Genomic DNA, 14,477 nt, shown 5'->3' with positions numbered 1-14,477 from the left:
AATATTCTCCTATTTGCTTCACCTTCTCGCCTAGAGCCATGAAGTCACTTTTGACATGCGCTATGTGGTATTTATCAGTATCATTTGTGCCAACATGGATGAGCAGTATCGAGCAATAGTCAATAGGTTTGATGATTTTCAGCAATCTTGCCATATTGTCTTGGATTTTGGCACTTGGCAGCCAGCTGACTTCCTGAGACAACATGTCTTGTTGGTAAATGGATGCCCCCATGCCTCTCCGAAGCAAGTTATCAACCACCATTACTCACCACCTTCTAGATGCAACAACTGTTGATCCCATAACTTTGGGATTTACAAGTTTTAGTTCTTCCTCATTCTGGGATGGTTTCTCCTCCTTTGCTGTCACAACTGTATTCTAGTTCTTCAGCTTGAAGAAACCTGGATTCTGGGTGAGCATAGTAAGCATTCTGGGTGGGCATAGTAATCTGGATCCAGTTACACCTTTCCCTCTGCTTGAGTTTTCTCTCTTTGGCACCGTGATAAGCATTTAATCGACGCAGTCCTCATTCTCCTGGATGTTTCTCAGGCTTGTCACCTCCTTTCTGAGTTCCGCCAGCTGTTTCCTGAGGAAGAGGAGATGCAAACATCTTTCACTGTTTCCTCATGGTGGCTCAGGACATCTGTCTGGACAGCAGTAGAAGTGGTGACAGCTTTGGTGACTGTGTGTTTCCCAGCATCCTTCAGCTGTTGGGAGTTTTTGGTACTTGTTGAAAGAAATGAGAAAGACCTACCAAAGTCCCTACTTTTACTTGACCTGTTATGCAATTAAAATTAACCAGCCTGTGGAATCTAATTTTCATCTCCGCCCTCGGAATCTATTTGTAGCCCTGTTTGCTTGCTCACTTGTTGCTTTGAAGTATGAAATATCTTATCTTATTCTGTCAGACTACAATATGTATTTAAAAATCTATGGAAGTGTGTAATTTAGTGTAGCTCCCTTTGTATATTATTATTTAAGGTATAGAAGTAGACCAGACCAACTAAAAATTACCACAAAGACCTAATATGATTTTACCAGTCAAGCTCCACCTTAACTTAATTACTTGTTCTAGTTGCAGAATACAAAAATGTGACTTAGTAAATAATTTAACGCCCCTTTCTGGTACAAAGCAGTACTTTCTCCAATTTATGACTAGTAATTTATCCTAATCCTTGATCTTAATTGTGTACCTATGTTCTCTGATAACCCTGACCAAAATTAAGAGAGAGAGGTCTAATTTGAATTTGAGGACACTAATTGATACTATTATAAAAAATTATTATCCTAAATGCTGGGCAGTACTCTGTATACCAAGTCTGAGTGAGGGCTTATTTTGTGAAGTAGTAGTTTGCTTCTATTATGTAAATGTTCTCCCTGCCACCTAATTAACGGGCCGATACAGTAAATCCTGTGGGAGAGCCGGCGCTCCGAGGTGAGCACGCGCTCTCCCAACATGTACCCAGGCTACTCTCCTGGACGCGCGATCAAGTATTTAAATGAGGGCCAGCGGTAAAAAGAGGCGCTAAGGACACTAGCGCCTCCTTTTTGACAGGAGTGGCGGCTGTCAGCGGGTTTGACAGCTGATGCTCAATTTTTCCGGCGTCTGTTCTCGAGCCCACTGACAGCCACGGGTTCAGAAAATGGATGCCGGCAAAATTGAGCGTCCGTCTTCCAACCTGTGGGCACATTTAAAATTTTTTTTTATTTTTGGGGCCTCTGACTTAATATCGCTGTGATTTTAAGTCTGGGGGTGTACAGAAAAGCAGAAAAAACTGCTTTTCTGTACACCCCCAGTGCAGGCAGAAATTAACTCCTGCCTTTGGGCAGGTGTTAATTTCTGAAAGTAAAATGTGCGGCTTGGCTGCACATTTTACTTTCTGTATCGCGTGGGAATAACTAATAGGGCCATCAACATGCATATTTGCATGTTGCGGGCGCTAGTAGTTTCGGGGGGGGGGGGGGGTTGGCAGTGCGTTTTCGACGCGCAGGCTAAAAGTGTGCTCCATCAGCCTGTAAGCAAGTCTGTAAGTGTTGATGTGAGATGGGCAGGGTAAGAGGGGAATAAACAAAGAAGGAATTAGATCTATCACGCTCTCAACCAGAAAGAAATAACATTTGAAAATCACAAGCAAGCAACCTAACCTAATAAAATAATAAATGTCACCAAAACAATACATCTCATTCTCTCTTAAAAATAATTCTACATCTCAACCCAATCTCCACCAAAACTGGAAGACTCAACATATTCATGTACACTAAAACGTATTCTGCAAAAGCTTCCCTAAATAACTAGATTTTAACCATATGCTATATTGGCTTTTCTGTGCCCTCCATTGAGCTGGTAAAAAAACAAATCTCTGCAGCTGATAGTCTCTCTTACTAGCCACAAGAGAAAAGCCTTGCAGTTGCCACAGGAAACGCTCCTGCTGCCCTTGCCAGCCATGCTGACATGCCACACTGCTAGCCACTCCATGTCAACTAGAGGAATCGCTCCAGCTCGCTCTCTGACCTGTAGTGTATGGTTTCCTGTTAGGTGCTGAGGGGGAAATGTTAGAGGTCTGCAAAATCATGAAAGGACTTGAAGGGTAAATGTGAATCGGTTATATACTCTTTCGGATAATATAAGGACTAGGGGGCACTCCATGAAGTTAGTAAGTAGCTCATTTAAAACAAATCAGAGAAAATTCTTTTTCACTCAATGCATAATTAAGCTCTGGAATTCATTGCCAGAGGATGTGGTTACAGCAGTTAGTGTAGCTGGGTTTAACAAAGGTTTGGATAAGTTTCTAGAGCAGATGTCCATAAACTGCTATTAATCAGTAAGGATTAGTAGCTTGGGTTCTATTCATTTAATGTTTATATTTTATTTATGTCCCGCAGTTTACAGGTTAAAACATCCATAAAACTGGGACAGATTTAAAACTATTGATTTTACACTACAATCATACAAAACATAAAAAGAACAAAAGCTACACTGGAGCAGCAGAGCAAAATAACTTGAGTGCAATGTCTGGGTACACTGGTCTAAGGGAAAGCTTTTACGGAAGAGAAGCAGCTTCAACTCTTTCAAATCTGTGAGTAATCTAATGTGATCAGGAAGAGAATTCCATAGGGATAGGCCTGGCAGGGAAAAGGCCCGATCCCTTGTCCCGGTTAAGTGAGTGTATTTCCAATAAACCTTTACTGGTAGAGCGAAGAGAGGAGAGCGAGCTGGCCTATAAAGTCTTAAAACTGCATTGCGCTGAATCTGATTCTCCGTGTTATTGGGAGCCAGTGCAGGGCAGCTAAGACCGGAGTGATGTGTTCGAATCTAGATGTCCCAGAAAGGAGCCGGGCGGCTGCAGCGCTTGCAGAACGTTAGGAAAAGGGAGTTAGTCATCGATGGATGGGAAAACGAGTGATTGTAGCACAGAACGAAAATCCTCTGGACTTGATAAAGGTTTCAGCCTGCGCAGCATCCTTTATGTCAGATATCTAGATATTCGTTATGGATATACTGAAAACCCGACTGGCTTTGGGATCACCAGGACAGGGTATGGAAGCCCTGATCTACGAAGTGTAGTGTTCTCAGAGCAAACGTCTGCCTTTTGTGGTGTAACTGCGCTGTTTCACTTCCTGTCCCATGACTCAGACTGGCATGCCAGATTAACTTCTGAGCGGCGCATTAAGCAGTTGCACTGGTCAGGAGTTTAAAGGCCATTGGAAGAAAGATCTTGCGCTCATCCAGGTGCAAGTGTTTCCAGGCTAAAAGCTCATTAATTTTTGAAGTTGCGTCCCTTGTGAACGTCTAGCATCCTGCCAGGAAAGCCCTCCTGCCTAGAATGCTAGAGGGCTCGTTGTGACGGGCTTGAAAGTTACCCTTCAAAGAGTTCTTTCAACTTGGCTGATTCTTACTGGTGAAGTTAAAATTGGACCGGACTCCATGTTAGAGAAGGATGGAAACTGATTTCCTCTCGCAAAACACTAAAACAGAGCTGCATCCCACCAATTTAAAAATCATCTTATTATTGTTTTCTCTGAGATTTTGGGGCTTGGTTCGGGCTGCTGTGAAGCCCTCCTCTCTCAGTCCCCAGGGAGGGATCCAGCTTTTTCTTTGCATGTGCTAAGCCCCAGATCACAGGAAGAATCGTTTTTAATTTAAAATGTCTTTTCTTCTCTTTGTTATGTAGCACAGAATTTATGTGCTTGATACTCTCGGGAACATGCAAATCGCCCTAATGTTTGAGGTGGGCATACTTGAAGAGGTCTGATCTCAGTTATTTTTTCACTTAGCCTTCGACTTCTGTAAGTATTCTTACATCATAGCTGAAATGCATCTTTCATATTTTGGTCCTGCTAACTTTATAGTTTTATTGGACCTTTATATCACCAGGCTACAATTTAGTTATGCAGGCAGCTGCATCCTCCTTAACCCATTCTGCACTTACCTGAGGATGGGAGCGTAACTCTTGAAAACTTGTTACAAACATTTTGAAGTTGGTCTAGTGAATAAGTCTCACCTGCAACTTGTTTGTCAAGCCTTATTTCTGTGTCTCTTAAGTGGACAAATGTGGCAGCTGTGCTGCTTTGTTCATAGTTGGTAGACAGCAGCAGCGCACGATAATCTGCAATTCTGTTTTCAGAGAAAATCCCATCAGCAGCAGGGTTACATTAAAGTTTTGGCACCCATGGGCAGGGCCAAAGGGTGAGGGTGGAGGACCCTCCCCCACCCTTCACCTCGGAGCTCGGAGAGATGAGAAAGTAGGGGGTGTTGGGCCAGAGTGGGTCCCTGCATGGCCATGAAGTAAGGGGGAGAAGCCTCTGATTTGGCCTCGGGTATTTGACCCTTTCATAGTTTGACACACAGGCCGAGTCACCAGCAGTCGTGCGGGAAAGGCTGACTGCGTCTTCCTCCTCATATCCACTCGGAAGCTCTGGAATCTTATTGGCTTGGCCTGTGTTTGGTTTGTAGGAGATTCTGTTTTTCTCTCTTAAAAATATCACAGACCTCGATCTGGAGCTTTTTCCGTGTGTTCACTCTCTCTTTTCTGATGTGTTCATGCTGCCCTCAGCATCTTTTGTTTAAACAGTTCCCAGGTATGAGAAGGTCTGTTTGAAAAGTCAGTAGCAACCTGTCATCGGAGTCTTCACAAAATGAGATTGCACGTGCGTTTGTCAATTGGAAAATCGCCCACTCATTTGTGGAGGAAGCAAGAGAGAGAGAATGCAGGCAGACATGTATTTTACAGATTTATGCAATCAAGACAAACACACAGATTTCTCTGGTTTTTGGACCCAACAGTTTTCTTCCTGCCCCTTTTAGGTCAACCTCTGTCTAAACCAGGTATCGCAAGCCTTCATTTTCATTTCTGTTTTATATCTCCTTCCCACCTCATTTTGGTCCATTCATTGCAGCCACCATCCTCTGTCAGGAGCTGTGATTCGGTGCTCCTTCTGTAACCCTGCATGGGTCCTGACTCTGCTCACTAGTTGTCACCATTACGCATAGCACTACGACTCCCTCACCCATATGGGCTCTGAGTGCTGCCTCTGCAGGGGAACTGGGACCAGGACAGTGCCAACAAAAGGTGTTCAAGTAGTTATACCTAAGTAAACATCTGTTTTTTTTCTCTGAGGGTGTCGAGGCTACGTTTTCTCAGATTTTTCTTGGGTTTCCCAGAATCATTACAAGAAGTTTGCTTCCCTGTTAGACTGTCATCTGCTCAAGACAGTGATAGATGATGATGAAAATGTAGGCAGTTCATCAAGCCTTGCATGAGAATAGAAGACATGGTGTTCTCATATGGTCTCCTGGTATTTTTTATAGCTTAATCTTTGAAAAGAATTGTTCTTCGCCAACTGCATGATTTAACTCTTTGATTTACCTAAAAATATGGCTACTAATGGAGTCCCAGGTTTCCTTTTATCATGCAAGCTTCTGTCTTCTATCTATCGCATTGCTCTCTGCTTATGGGTGCGAAAAATCCAAATGTGCTGGTTTGCATTGGGGCCATGCTGGCACAGCTTCAAAGGGGCATAGTCGTGGCACTCTGCCTATGGACACTAAAATCTTAAATCCATCCCTGATAGCTGAAGACCCTTTGGTTTAATAATTATTACTTTTCAGTTGTTGAGAGAAGTTCTAATCTAAACTAAGCAGTAATTTTTGTTCCTGACACACTTAAGAACGTAATATATGCCATACTGGGTCAGACCAAGGGTCCATCAAGCCCAGTATCCTATTTCCAGCAGTGGCCAATCCAAGTACCTGGCTAGTACCCAAACATTAAAAAGATCCCAAGCTACTAATGCTGGTAACAAGCAGTGGCTATTCCTTATCAATTAATAGCGGTTTATGGACTTCTCCTCCAGGAACTTATCCAAACCTTTTTAAGTTTGAATCTATTTATTTATCAAACTATACACCAGCCGCGGAGATCACATTTCACCAATCCTCAGAAACCTACATTGGTTACCAGTGAATTTTAGAATTCTTTACAAATCAATCACCCTAATACACAAATCCATCCATCATCAACTCCAACTCGACCTCGAAATCCCCTTCAAACTACACTCCTCCAACAGACCAATTAGAGATATTCATAAAGGTACTCTGAATTTCCCCCCAACTAAAGCCACACGCCTTTCCTCGACCAAAGACCGAGCGTTTTCAATAGCAGGTCCATCTATTTACAAGCAATACAAGCAACTATTTTGTCAAAAATTGATTACTGCAATGCTCTATTACTGGGTCTACCTAAAGCCACCATTCAACCTTTGCAAATGCTGCAAAATGCAGCTGCCCGCATTATCACTGACACAAGCCGCCATGATCACATCACTCCAGCTCTTCAGTCTTTGCACTGGCTACCCGTGGCTTACAGGATAATTTATAAATCTATGTCGCTGATACACAAAGCCATTCAAAACAGAGAAATGCTCTGGTTCACAGATCAACTGCAATTCAAAATGTCTTCCCGCCCAACGAGATTCCAGAATTTAGCCAAACTAAATATCCCAGCACCCAATCTGACTAAACTCTCTAGTACAAAGAACGATCTTTCATCATTGCTGGATCAACTATATGGAACACCATGCCCTCTGAATTACGCCAGGAACTCTGCCACAAAAAATTTAAACAAAACCTTAAAACCTGGCTATTTAAAAAAGCCTACTATCAATGATCTGTATCCTCAACTACTCTTCCTATCCGCCACAATCTCTCATATATTGCTTATATTCTTTTAATACATAGTTATATACTGTATTGTATTTGTTCAGTTACCATGTTAAATTGTAAAGCGCAATGCTATATTACTGTTTGAATGTAAACCGAGGTGATGTTTTTTACGTACCCCGGTATAGAAAAATCTATAAATAAATAAATAAATTTGGAATAACATCCCCTCAAGCCTCAGATTGGAACCCTGACTCTTAACTTTCAGAAAAAAACTCAAGACGTGGCTCTTTCACCAAGCCTTCTCTGATCCGCCAGACAGTCACTAGTCGCCATTATTCTCACCTGGTCCAATGGACTTTTATCCTCTCGAACGATGGACGCTGGCACCTCCAAGTTAAAGCACCTTAAGCTTTAACCCATATTCTTTATTGTATCATGTTACAATTACTTCCTGCCTCTACTTTCTTCCAGCTACTTAAGCTTCCAAGTTTTTACTCCTTGTTAAATGTAACTTTGCCTTATTCAGCTCTATTGTTAACTACTTTAGTTTTTTGCTCAGTTATACCCTTGTTCTATGTAAACCGATCCGATATGGTTATTACTATGAAGGTCGGTATAAAAAAGTGTTAAATAAATAAATAAACTTGTTTTAAACCTAGCTATACTAACTTCCTTAACTACATCCTCTGGCAATGAATTCCAGAGCTTAACTGTGCATTGAGTGAAAAAGAATTTTGTCCGATTTGCTTTAAATGTGTTACTTGCTAACTTCATGGAGTGCCCCCAGTCCTGTTATCTGAAAGAGTAAATAACTGATTCACATTTACCCGTTCAATGTTCTTTCATGATTTTGTAGACCTCTATCATATCCCCCTCCGCCATCTCTTCTCCAAGCTGAACAGCCCTAACCTCTTTAGCCTTTCCTCATGGGAGAACACTTCCATGCCCTTTATCATTTTGGTAGCCCTTCTCTGTACCTTCTCCATGCAACTATATCATTTTTGAGATGTGGTGATCAGAATTGTACACATTACTCAAGGTGCGGTCTCACCATGGAGCGATACAGAGGTGTTATGACAGCCACTGTTTCCTAGCACAGTGCTTCTTAACAGGTGAGTCAGGACACACTGGTGTGTCACGAGGTTATGGGAGGTATATATTGCAGGGCCAGCTGCCTCCTTATCAGCCCGGGTGGGAGTTGCTGGACTTCTCTTATATTTGGCCTGATGGGAGATTACTCTCACTTCCTTCTCTTCTTTCTGGCCCAGTGGGAGGCTCTTTCCTCTTTCACCCAGATCAGAGCGCGATATTGCCAGTTCCTGCTGTTCTGGGCCTGGATGGGACACAAACTTTACCTTCCCCTGCTGAGCCTGGGAGTGATGCTGCTGCTGATCTCTTCACCCTGAGGAGGGTGGGGGAAGGGAGGCTGGGGATGCTGGGCAGACAGAAGTGGGAGAGGGTGTGTGGGGGCTGCTGAGCAGGAAGGGATGGGAAACAGGGGGTCGGGTAGCTGGGCAGGGAGGGGGGAGAGTCAAGCAGGGGAGAGGGAGCACTCGGAAGAGGATGGGGGGTCGGGAATACTGGACAAGGATGCGAGTGTGAACGGATGATTGAAAGGGAATAACTGGGAGAAGTGAAGGATGATGGAGATGTGCAGGGAGAGCCATAATCTGTCAGTTTGGGGAATGCGCATTTCTTCTATCTTTGTTCTTAGCGTAGGAAGAAATGTATTTCTGTTTCTAGTTCTCCAGTTTTGCACTGCATGTAGAAAGGCTTTTTGAGGTGTCCATCACAGTTTTTGTCTTCACATTTGTAATTTGTGGTCTTTTATTCTTCATTTGGTGACCGTTGAACTGTGTGTGTGAGTGAGGTGAGGTATTTTACTCGTATGTAGGGTTTTGTCTCAGTCTTATTTGTTGGGTTTTCCCCTTCTCAATAGGTCATGCACAGGTGCTGCACTGCTGCCCTTTCATAGGTAGAGATATTGCTGTCTGATTTCTTGGAGTTAGTATCGCTACGGTATTATATTTTACAATGTGCCTGGTAGTAAGGGAGTTTCTGATTCTGTTACTGAGATAGCACCAGAATCAGAATATATTTTTTATGTGGCGATGGCGAGCTGTATGGGGAAATCTCCTCTGCATCCATTGTTTGGGGAACTGGGGAGGGGGTGGGGATGGGGGTTTCCTGTGTATGCAGAGTATATGTTTACATTTAGCCCCATGATGGTCGTGTTCAGTGTCATGCATGTAAGCATTATCTGTCAGATGTGTCCTAATAGAAAAAAGGTTGAGAACCACTGTCCTAGCGTGGACTCAGGACCAGTGGGTTTATGCTCCCCTGCCACAGATGGAGACGGAGCAATCTAATGTCACAATATATATAACCCTGCATTGACCCCAGCCTGCCAGTATTCTTCGTCTCCAGGAGATGGTGGACGTGCATCTCTCTATGGGGATTGCTTTGAGCTTTTTGAAAGGTGAAATTCTAAATTCAGGAAAAGGAAAGCCCGGCTCTCCTGCTGTCATACCTAAAGATCCCTCCCCCAGTTGAGAATTCCTGAGGTGATTTCCGAGGTCTCTCAGAAGTGTGCCTTGGTCCAGTAGCTGGGTTTCCCGGAGTGCACTTAGCTACTAATTCAACTGAAAGGCAGCAGGTGCAGGAGGCCAAGTGCAGCGGTGACGGCAGATGCCCTCTCCCTCCCCTCCGCAGCCAGAGCCCGTCTCTGTATTCAGCCAGTAAGCGCTGAACTCAGGTAAGGTTTAAAAAATAAAAGAAGGTTTTACCTGAATCAGAGACAGAGGGCTTTCAGGACTTCCACTGGTCTCCATTCTCTGTGCACTGTGCCGATGTTCATTCCTGCTCCCGTTGGGGTTGGGGAACTGGACAGCCTGGCAGGTTGAGCAGTCCCTGGTGGGCTAGGCCCCGCACTTAGACTTTTTTCTTGCATGCCGTGTGGTAGGCTGCAGCAGCTGTTTTCACGTGCTTTGTGTGTGTTCTGCTGCCCTCTGTAGGCAGTCTGTGTACGCAGTGTGTTGGCTTTGCACATATGTTGTGTGCTTGGTTTTTGAGCGTGCTTTTTATGCGATGAACTTTTTTATGCGCCTAACTTCACGTAGGTGCATAAAAAACTTCTGGTGTGCGCTTTGCCGCACTTATTTTTTGGGCGCATTTCATTTGAGTGCGAGCTGTTCCGTCACACGTTTACTGCAGTGATGGCGCCGGTAAGTAAGAAGCCTAAGTGTCTTCCTATTTGTGTTGCCTGTCATATTAGGGCTTCCTAACCTGACCTGGCTTCTAATCTGTGTTAGCGCTGCTTAGTTGTTCAGGGAGAGTTGTCTTCCTTGGATTTTGCTAAGCTGGCCTCTTCTCATTCTAAGAACATAAGAAATTGCCATACTGGGTCAGACCAAGGGTCCATCAAGCCCAGCATCCTGTTTCCAACAGTGGCCAATCCAGGCTACAAGTACCTGGCAAGTACCCAAACACTAAGTAGATCCCATGCTACCGCTGCCAGCAATAGCAGTGATTATTCCTCAAGTCAAACCGATCAACAGCAGTCAATGGACCTTTCCTCTAAGAACCTACCCAAACCTTTTTTAAACCCAGCTACATTAACTGCACTAACCACGTCCTCTGGTAACAAATTCCAGAGCTTAATTGTGCGTTGAGTGAAAGAACTTTCTCAGATTAGTTTTAAATGTGCTACTTGCTAACTTCATGGAGTGCCCCCTAGTCCTTCTATTATCTGATGATGGGTTGGTCACGGCCTTGACTGGGAAGGGCGCCAGATTTTTGTTCTCCCTTTACTGGCTCCTCCGCTGGCATGGGCTGTTCTGTGGGACCAGCTCCAGTTCCTTCTTGGCTTGGTCTGGACCCAGCTGCTTTTTCTTGGATGGAATTTTTTCAAGGCTTACAAGCCTTTCTTCGGGCGCAGTCCTCCACTTCCCCCCTTTCTGTTCGGTTGGACCCTCAGCCGGTGGCTCCTCCCTCTTCCAGTCCTATGCTTAAGCACCAGAGCTCGCCTCGGCTCCCTGCACGTGTTCCCGACAGGAATCCGCAAGACACTGATGATGAGGTTGATCTGGATTCCCTGGAAGATGGGGAAATTTCTTCAGGGCTGGAACCGTATCGATCCATGTTGTGATTCTTTCATAGAGATGAACTGCTGGCCCTGATTTCCCAGACCTTGAAACAGCTGAGTGTTCCTGGTTCGGATGCTGTGTCGGGGCCGAGGAAGAATCCCATTTTGGTTTCCTTACATAAAGCCTCTCGTTTTTTCCTGGTGATGGATGCCATCCAGGAATCGACTGATCTGGAATGGGATGCCCCAGAGGCAAATTTTAAAGGGGGTCAGACATTGGAAGGCCTGTGCTCCCTGGATCTGGCTGTGAGAGTGTGTTTTCCCAAAGTGGATGCACTGGTATGTTCCATCTCTAAGTGGACGACTATCCCTGTAGAGGGAGGAGCGGCCTTGAAGGATGTACACGATAGAAGGATTGAGGCTATTCTTAAGCAAGCCTTTGAGACAGTGGCGATGAATTTACAGATTGCCTCCTGTTGTGCCTTAGTGGTGAGATCTTGTCTGCTTCTCTCTCAGGAGGTTGATGAGTCTGGAGGGAATTCCAGAGTGGTTATTGAACCTCCTGCCACCTTTTTAGCAGACGCAGGCTGTGATTTGGTCCACACCTCGGCCAGAGGGTTGGCTTTGGTGATAGCGGCCAGGCGTCAACTCTGGTTGCGAAATTGATCAGCTGATACAGTTTCCAAAGCCAATCTTACCAAAATGCCCTTTAAAGGCTCGCTCTTGTTTGGGAGCAAGTTGGAGAAACTGGCCAGTAAGTGGGGTGAGTCTCCGGTGCTGTGATTGCCAGAGGATAAGAAACAGTTATAGCACCCCTTAGGTATGAGGGGTTGTTGCCGGGGTTCCAGGTATTTTCGTCCTTGCAGAGGGACCACCTTTCAGAGAACTCGGCCGTTCGGTAGGTCTCAGTTCTTTCGTCCTTGGCAGCCCAAGAGAGGAGCAGGCTCGGGTGGTGGACCTTCCTGAGCTTCCTAATGAAGGTTTGCTGACCCACCTTCTGGAACAGGAAATAGAGGGACGTCTCACTCTCTTTTATCAGGTGGTTCGAGATCACATCGAACCAGTGGGTCTTGGAGGTGATATGCGAAGGGTATGCACTAAACTTTCGCAGTATTCCTTGTGGCGTGTTCATGGTGTCCCCATGCCACTCCCTAGAAAAGAAGCAGGCAGTGGAGTTCATGCTTCAAAGGCTCCTCAGTCTGAGGGCTTTGGTTCCAGGGCTCATGTCTCAAAGTATGGGGCAGTATTCCATTTACCGTATTTTTTGCTCCATAAGACGCACTTTTTTCCCCCCCAAAGTGGGAGGAAAATGTCTGTGCGTCTTATGGAGCGAATATTAAAAAAAACAAAAAAAAATCCTAACTACAACCCCCCACCCTCCTGACCCCCCCAAGATTTGCCAAAAGTCCCTGGTGGTCCAGCGGGGGTCCAGGAACGATCTCCTGCACTCGGGCCGTCGGCTGCCAGTATCAAAATAGCGCCGATAGCCTTTGCCCTTGCTATGTCATAGGGGCTACCGGTGCCATTGGTCGGCCCTTGTCACATGGTAGGAGCAGTGGACTGCCGGCACCATCTTGTGCTCCTACCATGTGACAAGGGCAAATCTTGGGGGGGTCAGGAGGGTGGGGGGTTGTAGTTAATTAAATTTAAAAGGGTTGAGATGGGGAATGGGGACAAAATACCATTTTATGCCCTCCCCTAATTTGCTCCATAAGACGCACAGATGCCCGGGAACAGAGCCGGTTTAGACCACCATATATATATATTTTTTTAAATTTTCCCGCTCTGAATCCTAGGTGTGTCTTATGGTCAGATGCATCTTATGGAGCGAAAAATATGGTATTTTGTTGTGCCCAAGAGGGAGGTCTCCTTTTGTCCCATCTTGGATCTCAAGAGGCTCAACGTTCACTTGAAGATGACTCATTTTTGAATGGAAACCTTATGCTCTGTAATAATGTCAGTGCAGTCGGGGGAATTTCTGACCTCCTTGGATCTGTCCAAGGCTTACCTTCATATTCCCATCTGGTTGGAACACCAACGCTTTCTATGCTTTGCGTTGTTGGGGCACTGTTATCAGTTTCTGGCGCTGCCTTTTGGTCTTGCCACTGCTCCCAGAACATTTTCCAAGATTATGGTGGTGGTAGTGGCGGCCTTGTGAAAAGAAGGAATCCTGGTGCACCCGTATTTGGACGATTGGCAGATTCGAGCCAAGTCTCAGGAAGAGAGCCGCCTGGTGACACACAAGATGATCTTCTTATTGCAGGAGCTCAGTTGGGTGGTGAACCTGATAGAGCAATTTTCAACCATCCCAGTCGTCTGAGTATATGGGGGTCTGGTTTGACACTGGACAGGACAGAGTTTTCCTACTGCAAGTTTGGATCCAGAGATTGATGTCTCACGTGCGTCAGTTGATGAACACCATACGCCTGACGGTGTGGTCCTACAACGGGTACTCAATTTGATGGCAGCTACCCTGGAAGTGGTGCTGTGGGCAAGGGCACATATATGCTCCTCTTCAGCGCGCTCTGCTATCTGATTGGAACCTGCAGGCTCAGGATTATGCAGTTTGGCTCCACTTACAGATGGAAATCCAGAGGTGGTTGCAGGAGGATCATCTGAGAGATGCTAAAATAGCCTCTTTCACCTCACTTTTTAGCCATGCTGGCAATCGTTTGACCTTCCTCCCACCTTTCGTTAATGTGTGGAATACATCTGGACTGCACTTCTAAGATATATATATATCCATGCCTGTTGTGCACTTTGTAGCTGTACCTCAACCCTTGTTCTCCCCTTTTTCAAGAAGATCAGATATCCTAATGTTTTTGCATTTAAGTTTATTAATAAACACTTCATTTTGTTTATGAAGGACAGTATTGCTAGGTTACTGCTGTTTGTGACCGTGGGAACCAGAGTAATCCCAAAAGGCATTTTAGGCCTTGATCTAAATTTGAAGCAAATTCAGAAGTACGGTTCAGCTTCTGCTCCTTTAAATTCATTTTGATCAGCTTCCCTCCAGTACCTGTTTAGCTTTTAAACAAAACCTGTTTACCTCCTTCAGAGAGACAGCATCCAAAGAAAGCCTCTCCTGTTCTTCGTTACTTGAGATGAAGCCACCATGGGAATAGAGAGCTGCATTGAACCTCTGAGATTGATGTCAGGGGTGTAAAAACCTGTCAGAAAATTTAGGTGCCAAGAAAAAACTTAATGTGCCTGGAGAGTGTGGGGAGGAGGGT

General features: G+C 44.9%; 1 protein-coding gene across 3 annotated transcripts in view; it reads left to right on the top strand.

Annotated features, from left to right (window-relative positions):
- The window catches only part of OSBPL11 (oxysterol binding protein like 11), a 152,483-nt gene that overhangs the window by 15,330 nt on the left and 122,676 nt on the right, over positions 1-14,477 (top strand). The window lies entirely within an intron of this gene.

This window comes from Rhinatrema bivittatum, chromosome 6, assembly GCF_901001135.1.
Source record: "Rhinatrema bivittatum chromosome 6, aRhiBiv1.1, whole genome shotgun sequence".
Lineage (NCBI taxonomy): Eukaryota > Metazoa > Chordata > Amphibia > Gymnophiona > Rhinatrematidae > Rhinatrema > Rhinatrema bivittatum.
The sequence above is the reverse complement of the archived record's forward strand: the minus strand, read 5'-3'. Positions and strand labels throughout refer to the sequence as shown.